Source organism: Grammomys surdaster, unplaced genomic scaffold, assembly GCF_004785775.1.
Source record: "Grammomys surdaster isolate TR1022 unplaced genomic scaffold, NIH_TR_1.0 141, whole genome shotgun sequence".
Taxonomy (NCBI): domain Eukaryota; kingdom Metazoa; phylum Chordata; class Mammalia; order Rodentia; family Muridae; genus Grammomys; species Grammomys surdaster.
The window spans coordinates 4,927,132-4,935,011 of NW_021604599.1; the positions used below are offsets into that span (position 1 = coordinate 4,927,132).

A 7,880-nucleotide genomic window follows, 5' to 3' on the forward strand; every position below is an offset into this window, starting at 1 on the left:
GATTGCAGTTTTCCCTGCCTCTACCCCTCCCAGTTCTTCCCACCATGCCTCACATCTGGATCCACTCCCTTTCTGTCTCTCATTAGAAAATAGTTGTCTGTGAGATAGTAATAAAACAAAATAAGATAAAACAAAAACTAGCATATCCGAATTGGACAAAACAAACCCAACATAAGGATAATAGCCCACGGGAGGTCACAAGAACCAACAAAGTCACTTAGCGGACACCACTGGACCAAGCTGACCCCTTTCACGCTTTTACTTTTATCTGGTTAGGAACTATTGGTGGAGGCCCGCCGTTTTTTTGAAAGCCTTTGATTACATGTAAGTGTTCTGTCATCTTAGGTATAACACTACATAGGAACATCTAGCACATTAGTAAGCCTATGTTATGAAAGGGTGGATAACGAGGGCTGTCAGAACTGACAATCGTAAAATTGCTTCATTGGGTGGCACAGTATTTTTAATGATTTTTTTTATTGTTTGAGAATTTCATGTGTTCATATGACATGATCTGATCAAATACAACTCTGCAACTCTTCTCCAATCTCTTCTCTATCATTCCCAACACCTTTCCTTCCAAACTTCATGTGTCTTTTATTAAGCCCCTGGGGAGTCCACCTGGTCCACTTAGCACAAGCATGTGTGTGTGTGCGTGCGTGTGTGTGTGTGTGTTTGCATGCATGCATATGTATATGGCTGTTGGACCATCTAATCTCAAGGGCTGCATTTCTGAAGAAAACGGAATCTTTTTCTTCCAGCAGCTCCCAATTGCTGTTAGATATGCAGGCAATTGTGTGACTTCCTTAGCACCTCCCTGATCAAGCTGACTTGATCCTGTGCAGGTCTTATGTATGTAGTCAGAGCCACTATAAGTTGATGTATCCAAGGGCTCTGTCATATCCAGCAAATACTGTTCTACTGTAGATGTCTGGCTCACTGTATCCCATCTTCTGAGATGACCTATGGGCATTTGGGGGTGAGGGTGGGGCTGTGATACAGAGGTTTCCTTCAGAGCTGAGCACTCTACAGCCTTTTCTCCCCTTCATATTGACCAGTTGTGAGTCATCTACTGGAAAAAGAAGCTTTTCTGACGTGCACTGAAGGTTCCACTAATCTACAAGAATTAAGGAGGTAAATGTATTACCATGTCAATTTAGCAAAATAATAATATTTAGTTCTCCCCTAGAGCCTATGACCTAACTATGTTTTTTTCTTTTTCCACAAGCTTTTGTGAGAAGAATTAAAATTAGATATACTGATATTAAAGTTTATATGGGAAAATAAATGGCCAGAAAAACAATAAGAAGAATAGCTGTGCCCCCAAAGTAGCCCTACAATACTTTGAAACACTTCATAAAACCTCTGAAATGAACTGAAACGTGAGGATGAATGGGATGGATTAAAATGTCAAGAAATAGACTTCAGGTAAACCAAGGGCAGATTATACATGTAGAACTAAAGTTAGCAGAGGAAAAAAATAAACTTTTACATAAATGATTCTGGGACAACTGGCTGTGCATTTGGAAAAGATAAAATTATATTTGTAACAGACATATAAGAAGAGTCCCAGGTGGATCCAAAATCTAACATAAAAATAAGGCCATTGGGCTAGAGTATAGTTCCATTAGTAGAGTGCTTTTCTAGCCCAGGTAAAGCCCTGGGTTTGATCTCCAGCATAGTAAAATACCCTAGCATTTGAGCCTAGCATTGTAATCCTAGCGTTTGGGAGGCAGATGCAGGAGCATGAAGACTTTAATGTCATCCTTAGATACATCATTGGCAACTTAAGGCAGGAAGGATTTATTTTGACTCTGTTTTCAGAGCACATTCCAAGATGGTAGGAAAGCTATTGGGTTGACAGTGTGGTGACCAGAGCCTGGGGTTGCTCATATCTCTGCAGGCCAAGAAGCAGAGAGAGGAATGGCCAGAAGCAGGCTATGATCCCCAAGACTCACCCTACAGGACCCACTTCCTACAGCAAGGCCCTACCTCCTAAAGTCTGGCAGTTTCCCGAACAGCTTTATATTGTATTTATTATAGTTCTGATAAACTGAATATATATTTCTAAATTCTTATTTCCAGAGAAAACAAAAAGAAATTGTTATCTATTTCAGATAAAAAGGAAAAAACATAAATCTACCAAACTGTACTGTCAAGGAGAAAAACAATATTAAAATGAAAATTTAAAGAATTGATGGAACTACTTTGCACCTCCTGGTAATAGGTAAAGAGACTCCTTGTTAGTGGTGGTGTTCTTATATCAGTCGGGGACAGAGCAGATGGCAGTCCTTTGTTCATCCTAGCTTGATGCCTAGCTTGGTAGCCAAAGCTGTTTTACGCCTAGGACACATAAAAATCAAATCAAACTAAACGCACGCAGGACAGCTCAGGAGGCGGAAGACAGACCGAGTTCAGCCATGCCATGTGGTGCTCGAGGGGAAAGATGTCCACAGCCCTGCCCTACATCCCAGGAGCCATAGACACATATACTACCACCCCACCGCACCGCAAGGACCCACCAAATGTGTGTCTAGCCTGCAGCGGGAGCCACTACAGTGTGCACGTGTATAGTAGTCAGACGGGAGAGAAAGAAGTGGAGCAGCTTGAGCATTGTGAAGAGATGGAACTGGAGAATCGAGGGTAAAGAGGAGTAGCCTGTTGTGAGTGGCTAGCTCTGCCAGCTGGGACCGTGGTGAGGTCTCAGCCTGAGCTGCTGCAGAGGCCCATGTCTGGATCCATGGCTATGCAGGCAGGGGTCAGGGTCAGGGTCTGATGTCTGTGGCTCACCAGAGAACATGGGAGTGCCTCTGGTTGGGGAAGTCTCCGGGGATCACATGGCTGTCCAGGGGCTGCGCAGAACTTACCTTACCTCTTACCAGCTGCAGCATTCAGGTGAGCTGGCCCCACCTCCCACCTGGCAGCAACATAGCAGGGCCCTGCTCCTTACCCAGGAAGTACAGTAGAGCTGACCCTGGTAGTGGGAGTATGGGTAAGCTAGCCCCGAGAGTGTGAGCATCGGAGATCTGACTCTGCCACTCTTCTGCCAAGGGGTGGCACGGGCACCGAGGTAATACCTCCCACCTCAGCCCCTTACCACCTCAGGAAGTCGGGAAAGCTTCCTATGGGGGCATGACTGTGTGAGAGCTAGCTCTGCCCCTGACTAGCTGCAGCACGGGAGAAGAGGGACACCCTGCCTGAACAGCGCAGCAGAGCAGACCCTGTTGGTGGCGTCGCAGGTGAGCCACCTTCAGGGAGAGAGATTGGGAGGGCTGGCCCCATTCATCTGCTGTGAGGTGGCGAGGGTGTGGAGCTGATGCACTCCCTACCCTTGCCACTCACCGCCTGCTGCAGTCGGGAGAAGGAAAGTGGACCCTGTGGTTATGAGAGCAGGACAGCTGATCCAGACCCGCAAAGGCTGCAACACTCAGGAGAGCAGATCCTGTACCTCAGCTGAGCAACACGGTAACGCTTTTGTCTCATTTTCTGAGACAAGGTCTTGCTGTGTGCCCTTCCTGGCCTCAAGCTTAAGTCCTCCTGCTTCTGCCACTTGAGTACTAAAGTTCCATGTTCCCAACACAAACTTTCTGTCAAACCTTTTAAAGACTACATAATAGTAGGAATATTAAAACTGTTCCAAAAGTAGAGAAAACAGCCGTGTTGTTTTGAGTGAGAAATGTCCCTTAGGCTCATGCATTTGAAAACTTGGTCCCCAGGTGGTGGACAGTAAGCCAAAATAATTTTGCTTTAGTTGCTCTTGGTCATAATATTTTATCACAAAAACAAAAAAGTAACAGATACAAGAATATCTTTATCAAAATTATCCTCTATCCCCCATAGGATATAGAGTTCAGGAAAAGTGAAGGCCATCTCAGTTATAACTACTGAGCATTACAGAAATTTAATAAATAGACTCCAGTAGAACATATTTTTGTTTGTTTGTTTGTTTGTTTTTGAGACAGGCTCTTATGATGTAGTCTTGGCTGGCCTGGCTTAGAATTCATGTTGTGGACCAGGTTACCCTTCAACTCACAGAAATCTATGTGCCTCTGCCCCCACAGTGCTGGGATTAAAGATTTTTAGCACCATGCCAGCTTGTATCCAATGGAACACTTTTAATTGTTCAAAAGATTTCATTTTAGGAGTATTAGAAAATGAAGTAACTTAATTTGTTAATTTTATAGAGCTAAGGGGGGGTTTGGGAGGAATTGTATGGTCAACACAGAAGTAGTAAAGAGACTAGACCACGTTCAACACCAGGTCTTCTAGAAGCAATAAAATAGGAACTGTGTTGTACTGTCTTTATTTATACAGCTCAAAAGCCAGAAAACAAGAACAAACAATAGGCCAATCCATAATAGTCAGGAATGAGACAAAAATGGTTATCATTTCTGTCACTCTTCAGTGCTATACTTAGTGTGCTTGCCAGTGAGATTAACTGACAAAGATGTTAAAATGTAGTCATACATTTAACAAATGTATGAAATAAGGGGGTCAACCCATCTCCTTTCCTATCTCTAGCCCATGGCAGAATGAATGGAAGCAGCTCCAGTCCTTGGAATTTCATTAGCTGGCAAGTCAGACAATGTCTGGAAACTGATTGCCAACATATGTGCAAACAAAACCAACCCGGACAATGAATAAAGGAGAAGACTGGGCTATGGCTTAAATGAGACGTGCCCCCCACAGGTTTAGGCAGTTGGATGCTTCTTTTGAGAGCATAAGGCTTCCTACATGCATTTGACACTTTCCATTCTGTGCTGTCGTTCAAGATGTGATCTTTCAGGATCCCCCTCCAGCCTATATCCACCTGCTGCCTCTGCCCTGCCATTATGGACTCCAAACCCCTGGAAACATACACTAAAATCAAGTTTTGCTTCTGCAAGTTGCCTTGATCATGATGTTTTGTCACAGCAGCAAAGAAGTAACTAATACAGACTCTATGTATGATATTAACAGCATAAGAGAAAATATCAGCACACCAATGCACTGTGATACCCACAACCTATGTCTGGGGCAGTATGTCTCTTCCAGTATATGACATGAACATCCTTGAAGAGGGAAAGCAGGTGTACCATACTGTGAGCTTTGAGAATAACAGTCTTAGAACATGGCCGTGTCTCTTAGGATACAGATTTAACACAGAACCTCAGAAATAAAATTCTGCTTTTGCTGCCTCTAGGGAAAATGTATGCATGCTGATCATGTGTAAAGCTATGTAGTCTGTATGAGTTGGGGAAGCACTGCAGAAGAAAAGAAGCAAACAAGTACAGACTAGACTATCTGACAGCCCTATGTTCTACGAAGTGATTATAGCTAAACACTTGGAAAACAGGCCAATGGGAGGGACTAGAAAATGCACAGTGGACTTTAGCTGGGTGTGAATCTAGTGACAGCAAAGATAGTTTCTCAGATAATTGAGAACGGTACTAGATAAACACATGGGAAAATGGTACTAATTGGATCGGTTTGTTAATATACTTCTGGTTGAATTTAGAAGTTAAAAGTGAATTTATTTTGTCATAACTGTGACCAAATACCTGACAAGTAGCAACTTAAGGCAAGGAAAACTTATTTTGGCCACCATGGTAAGGGAGGGATGGTAACAGTCGCCTGAGGTTGCAGAGAGAGGAAACTGCCAGAAGCAGGAGACCCATTTCCTCCAGCATGACCCCATTTGGAAAGGTTCTGACTCTGATACAACATCACCAGCCAGAAACCAAGTGTTCAAACACGTTAACCCATGGGAAACATTTCACATCCAAACCATAACAAATGATGAAACTGTATGAATACTAGAAGAAAAACGGACCAGCATCAGTATGACGAAGCTCGGGAAAGCCTTCCTAAAGGGTCAAATTTCAGCCACAACAAGGAATAATATGAATTCATTTGATCACTTTAAAAATCATATGGTAAAGGATATACTGTGAAGTATGTAAGAGGGAAGGTGACAACTTGGGGGAATAAAATTCTCACACTCTATAATACAGAGAGATTTAACTTTCCTAGTGTGTAAGGAAGGAGAAGCAGAGAGGAGACCAGTGACTCGGAACACTGGGCTAGAAGTGATTCACAGAAAGTCAGATGAAAATGGTGCCTGTCGATTTGAAAAGAGGCTCAAATCTAAACAAATAGAGAAATTCAAATTTACACCAAACTGAGTTACTATTTTTCACCACTTGCATTTGAAAAACATCCAAATGTTAGCAGCATGCTCTTGGCAAGAGGGAGAACAGCCCACTATGTTGTGATGGTATAGCATGGTGTCTTGAAGGCAGTAACCTACTTGTAAGGATCTATCTGTAAGGCACAGTGGCAAATTTTAAAAAGGCACGTTCCTAACATGCTTTTCACAGAATTATGTTTAAGAGTAAGTAGCTAAAAAAAAAAGTTAATGTCATTGAGACAAGCACACTTGGGGAAAAAAAACCTACACTAATAAGGAGGAATACCAAGCAGCTATCAAGAAACATGGTGAATATGCAGAATACACACAGAGAGAGACACATTACACACACACATACATACACACACATACATACATAGATAAATGCATGCATACATATATACAACACATACATACTTTTGTGGGTTGATACCCAGTTGGTATGTGGCTAAAAAATTAAACTGGGAAAGAAAAGGTTTGTATTGTTAAATATGCTATCATTCAACTAGGCAAGTCAGAAGATCTATCATCTGTCTGTCTGTCTGTCTGTCTATCTGTCTGTATGTCTGTCTGTCTGCCTGCTTGTCTGTGTGGTAATTACTTTTATATTGAAGGTAATATAAAGATACATTTTTAAAAAATAATTTCTGGTTGTGATATTATACAGTTGTTTTTCCAGTTATAATCATTCCAGGATGCTACGTATCAGGCACATGGATTCTATTTGTACTATTTCTTATATTTTACAAAAATCTATAATTATCTCAAAATTTAAAAATCAAACAAGAAGGATTGTGTATGGGAGTATTCATGTAAAACCAACTTAAAAGTCATGCAGAGATTCCCAACTACATCTGGCTACCTGCCTCTTGGTGATGAGTCTTGCTTGACCCACTTAATGCTTTAGCAAGACAAGCTCATATAGAGTAGTTGAGAAATTCACACCAAAATCCAGCTTTATGACTCTCTTGGGAATTTTAACATCTTCTTTGGGCTTGTGTGCTGCATGCCAAGGTGGTGGCCTGCTTTCCCTCTCTGTCTATGTTTATCTTTACTGTGTCTGTTTCAGCTCACTCTTCATGCCTCTGCCTGGTCCCTGCTGGCATTTTCTTCTGTGGCCACTGTATACTCATTTCTTAGAAATACATGGGCTTGGGATGGGTTGTAAACAGCCCTCACAACCAGAGCACTGAGGGGCAGCAGCTGAGATGTCTAGAGCAAGGCACACATCTAACAAGACGTGGCACATGTAGGTGTTTGGGAAACATCTAACCTAATTAGTATGTTAAATTCATTTAGCGAGCAGTCACATTTTCTTCCTTGTTTTGTAGTTTTCAAACCTTCTTATAGCTAGCAAGATGAAGTGAACTCCATCTGTACTTTCTTAGTACTTGCTTGGGAAGAGGACAACGGTTAGAACTGGTCAAAAATCAAAACACAATGGGCTTCTTGAATGACTCAATAGAGAGACTTTCTACCAAGCCTGAGGGGCCTGAGTTCGATTCTCAAAAATCCACATTGTAGAAAGAGAGAATAGACTCCTTCAGGTTGTCCTGTGACATATAAAGTATGCTGTGGCATATGCGTGTGTACATATAGATGCAAGCAAATAAATTAATTAAACCTAAAATTAAAAAATGAGACAAAAGTATGGAGAGGATTTAGAGGAAAGTAGGAGAACAGAAACTGACCCCTGTGAGCTCCTGAAGAA

At 42.0% G+C, this 7,880-nt stretch overlaps 1 non-coding gene across 1 annotated transcript; it reads left to right on the forward strand.

The window, feature by feature from the left end:
* The first annotated feature begins 2,213 nt into the window (after positions 1-2,213).
* Positions 2,214-2,356, forward strand: LOC114618406. Its single transcript, XR_003710955.1, has one exon. It is a non-coding gene; the product is annotated as a small nucleolar RNA SNORA48 (small nucleolar RNA).
* Positions 2,357-7,880: the final 5,524 nt, after the last annotated feature.